The sequence below is a fragment of the Podarcis liolepis genome (assembly GCF_965112155.1).
Source record: "Podarcis liolepis genome assembly, chromosome: 1".
NCBI lineage: Eukaryota > Metazoa > Chordata > Lepidosauria > Squamata > Lacertidae > Podarcis > Podarcis liolepis.
Genome location: NC_139554.1, coordinates 93,535,697 through 93,543,655, shown reverse-complemented (window position 1 = coordinate 93,543,655; position 7,959 = coordinate 93,535,697).

Below are 7,959 nucleotides of genomic sequence, written 5' to 3'. Positions count from 1 at the left end.
TCAAGAAGGACACTGACAAACTGGAACGTGTCCAGAGGAGGGCAACCAAAATGGTCAAAGGCTTGGAAACGATGCCTTATGAGGAACGGCTAAGGGAGCTGGGCATGTTTAGCCTGGAGAAGAGGAGGTTAAGGGGTGATATGATAGCCATGTTCAAATATATAAAAGGATGTCACATAGAGGAGGGAGAAAGGTTGTTTTCTGCTGCTCCAGAGAAGCGGGCACGGAGCAATGGATCCAAACTACAAGAAAGAAGATTCCACCTAAACATTAGGAAGAACTTCCTGACAGTAAGAGCTGTTCGACAGTGGAATTTGCTGCCAAGGAGTGTGGTGGAGTCTCCTACTTTGGAGGTCTTTAAGCAGAGGCTTGACAACCATATGTCAGGTTTGATGAGGCCCTAAGCTACTGAAGGTAATGGGGCCCTTTATATGTCCAGCTCCCCTTTGTCAACAACAAATTGTCGCTGTTTTTTGTGTTGAATATATGCTATATGGTAATTTATGGACCCAATAGGTATCTAAAGCCATTTGCACATAACAAATAGGAACCTACACAACACAAAACACTGTTGCTGTATGTAGGTTTTGTTTTATTTGTTTTTTATCTTATATTTTGGAAATGTACATCCAGTTGTTTTTTTACTTTAAATTTTGTGGGGGCCCCCAAGAGAGTGGGGCCCTAAGCTATAGCTTCTTTAGCTACATCCGGCACGCAGATCCGGCACAATTGGGAAGATTCCTAAATTCTACTATGGGCAACAGTCTAGGTGATGCTTCTACTCTAGGACGATGAGGTGTTCCCCGCTGCAAATATCTATACAGTGGCACCTTGGTTCTCAAACAACTTGGAACCCAAACACTGCAAACCCGGAAATAAGCATTCCGGTTTGTGAACTTTTTTCGGAAGCTGAACATGCTTTGCTTTGAGTGCCACACTTCCGTTTTGAGTGTTACACTGAGGTTTTGTCTGTTTTTGCTATTTTGCAATTTTGTGGCTTTTTTGTGTGTGACTGTGTGGAACCCAGTTCAGCTACTGATTGATTGTGTGACTTCAGTACATTGTTTATCGCTTTCATTTTATGGATCAATGTTCTCATTAGATAGTAAAATTCATGTTAAATTGATGTTTTAGGGGTTGTTTTTAAAAGTCTGGAGTGGATTAATCCATTTTGCATTACTTTCTATGGGAAAGCACACCTTGGACTTGGAATGCTTTGGTTTTGGAACGGACTTCCGGAATGGATTACCGGTAATTTTGAGAACCAAGGTACCACTGTAGAAGCAAATTGGGTCATAACTCGAAGATGATCTGCAAAACCTATCCTGGTCACCAGATGGAGCCAAATAGCTCTTAATGTAGGCGATTCGGATGCCCTTGCCTACTCTTGGCAACTAAAGTTCTTAACTGTAACTACTGTTTTTCAAAGGGTATTCAAGCAGTATTTGTTACAATATTCAACTGGAAGAATTAAGTAGAATCTTTTCACTCCTAAAGCTAGTTTGTGCTGCTTTAGGTTGGTTGGTTCAGCTCAGATTTGTTTTATCTGTTTGGAGGTAGCCAAAATAACCTGAAGCTTAGTGGAATCAAGAGGGAAGAATTACCGTATTTTTCGCCCTATAGGACGCACTTTTTCCCCTCCAAAAATGAAGGGGAAATGTGTGTGCGTCCTATGGGGCGAATGCAGGCTCTCCAGGCTTCAGGAAGCTATCCGCAAGTCTTGCAAGCCCCGACCTGATCTGGAGGCTGGGGGGGGGGGGAGAAGCAAGCTTGCTTCTCCCCCCGCCAGCCCCACAAACTCGGGAGACAGCAGGGCAAGCTGTCCCTGAAGGCAGAAGAGGGAGACGGAGCGCTCCGTCTCCCTCTTCTAGCTTGGGGATGGCTGCGCAAACCTGGGGGGGAAATAAAATTTTTCCCCTTGATTTCCCCCCAAAAAAACTAGGTGCGTCCTATGGGCCGGTGCATCCTATAGGGCGAAAAATACGGTAAGTCTGGCAGGCTTCGTACAGGAGCAGGTAAGAAGGCCTAAGCTGGATCATATCAGAGTAGACTTGGAATTCCATGATGCCTGTTAACACTGAATGCTGACTCTCCTTGAGTAGTTGCTGGGACCAAAAGAAGTTCCCAGGCCCTGCTCCTTAGAGCTCTGCAGGTAAAATGAGCGGAAGTGTGCCACTTGGACTAAGCCTTTCCAGTTAAAAGCCATAAAAAATATATCCTGTGAGAAGGCTAAGCTACATACACAAATGATGTTTGGCTATGTGTTTTCCTCATGGATGTGTGTGTTATGTGCTTCAGAAGACGAGTACAGTCAGTCATACCTTGGTTCTCAAACGGAATGCTTCCAGAAGTCTGTTCGACTTCTGAAAATGTTCGAAAACCAAGGCGCAGCTTCCAATTGGCTGCAGAAGCTTCCTGCACTCAATTGGAAGCCGCAGAAGCCGCGTCGGACATTAGACTTCCAAAACAAGTTCACAAAACTTCACTCACTTCTGGGTTTGTGGCGTTCAGGAGCCAAAACATTCGAGTCATGAGGCGTTCAAGAACCAAGGTACGACTGTACAGGGGTTGGGTCTTTTGTTCCTTCCTAAAAAATGCTGTTCTCCATCTCAGGAGTTTAAGATTTCTCCTATGGAAGAAAATATATAGTTCCCATATTTTTTTCCTTTGGGAGATGGGATGGAAAATAGTAGTTGTGGGTAGGCGGGCTTTTTTCAGCAAAACAAGACTGCTAGAAGGAAAGGGGAGAGGATCTTTTTCCTTATCACCTACTTTTCCAAGGCTGAGTGTTGCCTTGAGAGGGGAGTCACTAGCTAGATGTGACTCAAGGATTTGTTCCTAAACAAATAAAAACTTATCTCTTGAGTGTGTGTAGGGGTCTGTACACAACAGCAGCCTCTTGCCAGACATTCAAAAACAAACCCTTGCACTATTTATACCATTGCTAGATATGTTTTGAAAATGGCCTTATTTGTGGATTTGAAGAGCTCCTGCTACAACTCTTGGAGGTTGATTAAGCTGCCACTTTGCCTGCTCAGCCTAGAAGAAAATCTGATAACTGGGCAGACTCTTGTTTTTATGGATGCATTGTAACAAAGGATGCCAATCTGAACTTTTTCTATGGTTTATTTCTGTTGATCACGGTATCGCTGCAGTTGGCATAACTTCATATGAAAAGATGCCCCCATTCTGACCCTATTACTATTCCTTAGCTTAAATGTGACCTAGAAAATGTAAGTAAATATCCTGACCTAATGCTTAATGTAATGGTCGGCACACACAATCCTGTGTTACCAGAAAATGTTAATTGCCATTTCCTGTAAGAAATAATTGGGTTCAGCATAGGCAGTGCCATCTTTCTCCAAAGGTAAAGTAATGATTCAGGAAACATACAAGCAACAGTCATGTCTCACTAGGGTCATGTCCTTCCAGCTTCAAACTTGGTAAACAGGCAGTAACTTGTAGGAATAAACAATAGTACAATGAATAAATGAGGTATAACGGTCAGGAAGATCCTGCCTCTTCCCAGAGAGTTATGCTGGTCCATTATACTTAAACCCCATATTTAAGTTGGTTGGGATTCTGGGAAGTTCACAACATCAGGGACCCACTTTTCACACCACAATCTCAAGGATAAACTCTGCAGCTTTGTTGGACCACCGATCAAGAAACAGGTGAGAGACACTGTAGCTGTGCTGCTATAGAATATCAACAGAGGGAGCTTAGCACACAAGGCACAGATCTTTGGTTCTGATTGCTTCAAGACAAATACATGTGTGCCCCCCCCTTTTTTTAGAGTGGATACTCCAGCAAATCATATCCACTCTAGGCTTTTAGATAGATAAGGATCCTTGGGGGAGGATTTCACCTTTATGTTCAAGGTATGTACTACATGATTTGCTGCCCATTATTATTATTATTATTATTATTATTATTATTATTATTATTGCTTTTTACTGGGGGGACGCAGGGGTACGCATACCCCTAAACATTTTGTGAATCTACGTTTGGTCTCACTGAGGGGCAGTATTTCAATATGAGTAGGAAAATGAGAGTACCCCTAACCTTTTTTTTTAAGGAAAAAAGCACTGGTTATTTATTTACTTATTTATTTTATTTCTGTATGTAAACAGGCTGCCTTAAGCAGCATCCGTATGCTCTCTCCATCTTATTTCATGTAAGAAACCAACCTTTATTCCTCTGTTTTGTGGACTTCATTATTGGGCGTAAGGTTAAAGGTAGAAGCACATAGTCATAAACGGACACATACGAACTCCACCCAAAGGTCCCAAAGGTCTTCAAAAGTGCGGAGAGATACGCATGGGTTCACCTGTACACCTTGTATCTGCAAGTGTCTCCATTGTTGGGGAAAAATTGACTGCTGTGTAATGAATGACTTTCAGAGCTGCACATTGCAAGAGTTCTCTATAAGAGTTGAGAGCACACAATTCTAGAGCTCGCTCACAGCTGTACTGATGCCTTTAAAGCAAATTTGCCCTGGAATGTAGCTAAAACTGTTAAACACTCCAAATCTCTCTTCTTTCTCCTTCAACCCTCTGTATCTTTTCAGCTTCAGATTATCATATTGTTTCGCAATACATTGGCTGACTAGCTTTGTTTTGCACAGAACCCCTTCCACTGGACATCCTGTTTTTCATTACAAGCTCTGCATCGAAAAAGGCCAAACTATCTTGCAGTATTGAAGTGAGTCAACATGATGAGCTCTTCTTTCAGTCTCAGTCCTTGTAGCTGAGCAAGTTTTTCTATCATGCCTCTATTCTACACTGATATACCACTGATATAATATGAGCCCGTAACCTTATATTTATCTCACTTGTGTGTGCTATGAAAGGGCACATTCAAATATTTGTACAGTGGTACCTCGGTTTTCGAATTAAAACATTTTGGTTTTCGAACACCGAAAACCTGGAAGTAAATGCTTCCATTTTCAAACGCACCTTGGAAGTCGAATGGCTTCCTCTGGGTTTTTTTTCAATTTCCTCTATTGAATTTGCAGGCCGTCCTTTGAGCCTCGGTTTTCGAACGTTTGGGAAGTGAAAGGGTCTTCTGGAATGGATTACGTTTGACAACCGAGGTACCACTGTATTTTCTACAGCATCTGAAAGAAAGGACAGGGAACAATGATTTGGGATTATGGAAGTTGTAGTCCAACATCATCTGGTCCCGTATCTCCCACCTAAAAGACTGCAAATGTCATCTCAGCCCCAAATGTATTTTGGTGGCACTCTTTTCAAGCACCACTTTCTTTTCTCTCTGCCCCAGCATTAAAATAGAACTTTATAATACGGGGCTACCTTACAAGACTGTTGTAAAAATGAATGAGGTGACCATAAATCATGCTGAACACTTTGAATGTGCTAAGGTATGCTTAATCAAGATGTGGCAGCTGTTTTAAAGTGTTGTCTTACACCTCTCATTATGCAGAGTCAGACCACTGGACTATCTAGGCTTGTATTTTCTACTCGGGCGCACAGTGCCTCTCCACAAAGCCTTTCCCAGTACACCTACCTGAGATCCTTTTAACTAGAGATGCCAAAAATTGAAACATGGTCTCACCCTGAACTGTGAGCCTTCCACTTGGTTTGGAGTATTTCCTTGGTGGGGTTGCGAACTGCCCTAATCACACTCTTAAAACGCTAGATTGCTATGTTTTCAAGACAAAGCTTGGACTTTGACAGCAGACTCTGATAAAGTTGGATGTTTTTCCTTGTGATTCACATGCTGCAATCTTTTTAAAGCAGTAACGACTTTATCAAATATAATGAGAGAGTGCAAAAGTTCGCTGTTCTTCTATTATGGCTAGGAGCTTCCTTACTTTTATGTGGAGTAACTATAACACTATCAGATCTCAGGCATGTAAAATTGGAGACCTTTAGCCCATTCCCTGACTTTATACAAGGCTGTATCCCCTAAGGTGTGCTGCAAAGGACTATATCTGCTGTATTTCACTCTACTAACTGCTGTTTCAGTTGATCCTGGAAACTAGCTGCTGCTCTCAGAAAAGAGACTTGACTCCTAATTTGTGACATAGTCCAAAGGGAGCATGAAACAAGAAAATGGCTGACCAGCGCTACAAGTACATGAAATCCCAATAAAGTGGCTTGGATTTCTTTCCATTTTGTTTTTTCTTCCACATAACCTGATTTAGTCAATGAAACAGTCACCAAGTACGAAACAATATTGGCCTTCGAATGCAGAAATATGGAATGATCAGGGAAAGCATGTGGATGACAGCTTGCAAGAAATAACATTTCACAGTGCTGGTGCAAATACTGCGTGGGCAATTATCAAACCCAAGAATATAGCTTTTTAAATGTTAAGAGCTATAGATTTCAGAACAAGAAAGAAACTGAGGATATACACTTTACATGGAAATGACAGCACAGATAAATCAATAAGCCCACCACCCTGCTCCAACAATCAATTCACTGCAAGGGTGAGCAGCAAGAGAGTAAGAAGGATCCTCTGTCCAGCCTGCCTCCCTTATTTTGCTCAGCAATGCTTTGATAGCTGCAGGCGGTGAACATAAGAAGGACTTGAGGGTACAAATATGTTAGAGCATCAGCCTTCAATCATCCTAGCATGCCAATGCCAGTTTAACTGCAAGCATGTGCAGTCTACCCCGGGCAAGACGCTGGCATTGGATCCAGTTTTCACAGGCTGCTCAGAGGTGCCCAACCGGCATTTATCTTCTTGTGTTTTTCTTATGTTAAATGTTGTGCAATCATTGCTGGGAGATCCCTACTGTGAGTAAGAACTCCCAGAGAGAGAGAGAGAGAGAGAGAGAGAGAGAGAGAGAGAGTGCGTGCGTGCTGTGTTCATCTGTTGGGGGGGGAGTGTCTAGTGACACCTCTAAAACAAACAAAATGGAGGCAATATGCTTCTCTCAGTGGCAATACCACTTCTGACAACCTGTTGCAGGACCAGGGAATGTTATTGGGCTCATGTCCTACTTGCAGGCTTCCCATGGACATCTGGTTAACCACTGTGAGAACAGGATGCTGCCAGATGGGCCTCTGGCCTGATCCATCAGGGCTCTTCTTATGTCCTTAGGATTATTTCAGAAGCCTTTTTGTGACATGTTATCCCCAATTGACTGGTGGACTTTCAAAAGGTGACCTTAGATGATAATGAAATGCAAAAATGCAACCTGTTGCTGTTGTCGGCCTCTGTCTGTCTCAGGAGACAGTGGAGAAGCATGCCTTTGCGGGTGAAGTCAAACTGTTGGAAGGTTGCAGTGTGGGCTGTAGAGACTAATACCTGTATGGGAGAGACATGTTTTGTTGCAGCTGAGGCAGATGAAGGTGTCTGGTTTTGCTTCTGCAGAATCACCATGGTGCTTCTTTTCTCTGCGCTTCTCCCCGTGGTCATTCCTCCTCTGGTCACAACTTGATCACAACGCCTAGAGGCAGTTCAAGCTATCTGAAAGACCACATTCCCTCATACAAACCTGCTTGGGTTTTGAGACCTTTGGGGGAGGCCCTTCTCCCAATCTCCACCTGAGAGAATGTGGGAAAGGGCCTTCTTGGTGGTAGCAACTCCAGAACTCCCTCCCTGAGGAAGCTAGCCTGGCTCTCTTTGTTGTCCTTCCATTGGCAGGTGAAGACCTTGTTCCAACAGACTTTTGCCAAGTGACTGCTTTTAATGAAAGGGCTGGTGCCCTGCTGCTTTTTATCACAATTGTTGGTATTTTTAAAACACGTGTTACAAAAACGATTGGTTTTTTATTTTTTCTACGTTTTTAGTGATATCCCCCCCCCCCTTTGTAAGCCACCTTAAATCCCGTCAGGGGCAAAGGTGGGGTACAAATAAGTTGTTGTTACTGACAAATTGACAAACTGTATTCCAAGTCTTGTTTTGTTTGCGGTTATTGCCTTGCTGTGAAAAAAAACCAATAAAATGCCTATTTCACAGAGGAAGGAAGCACAACTTAGGTGG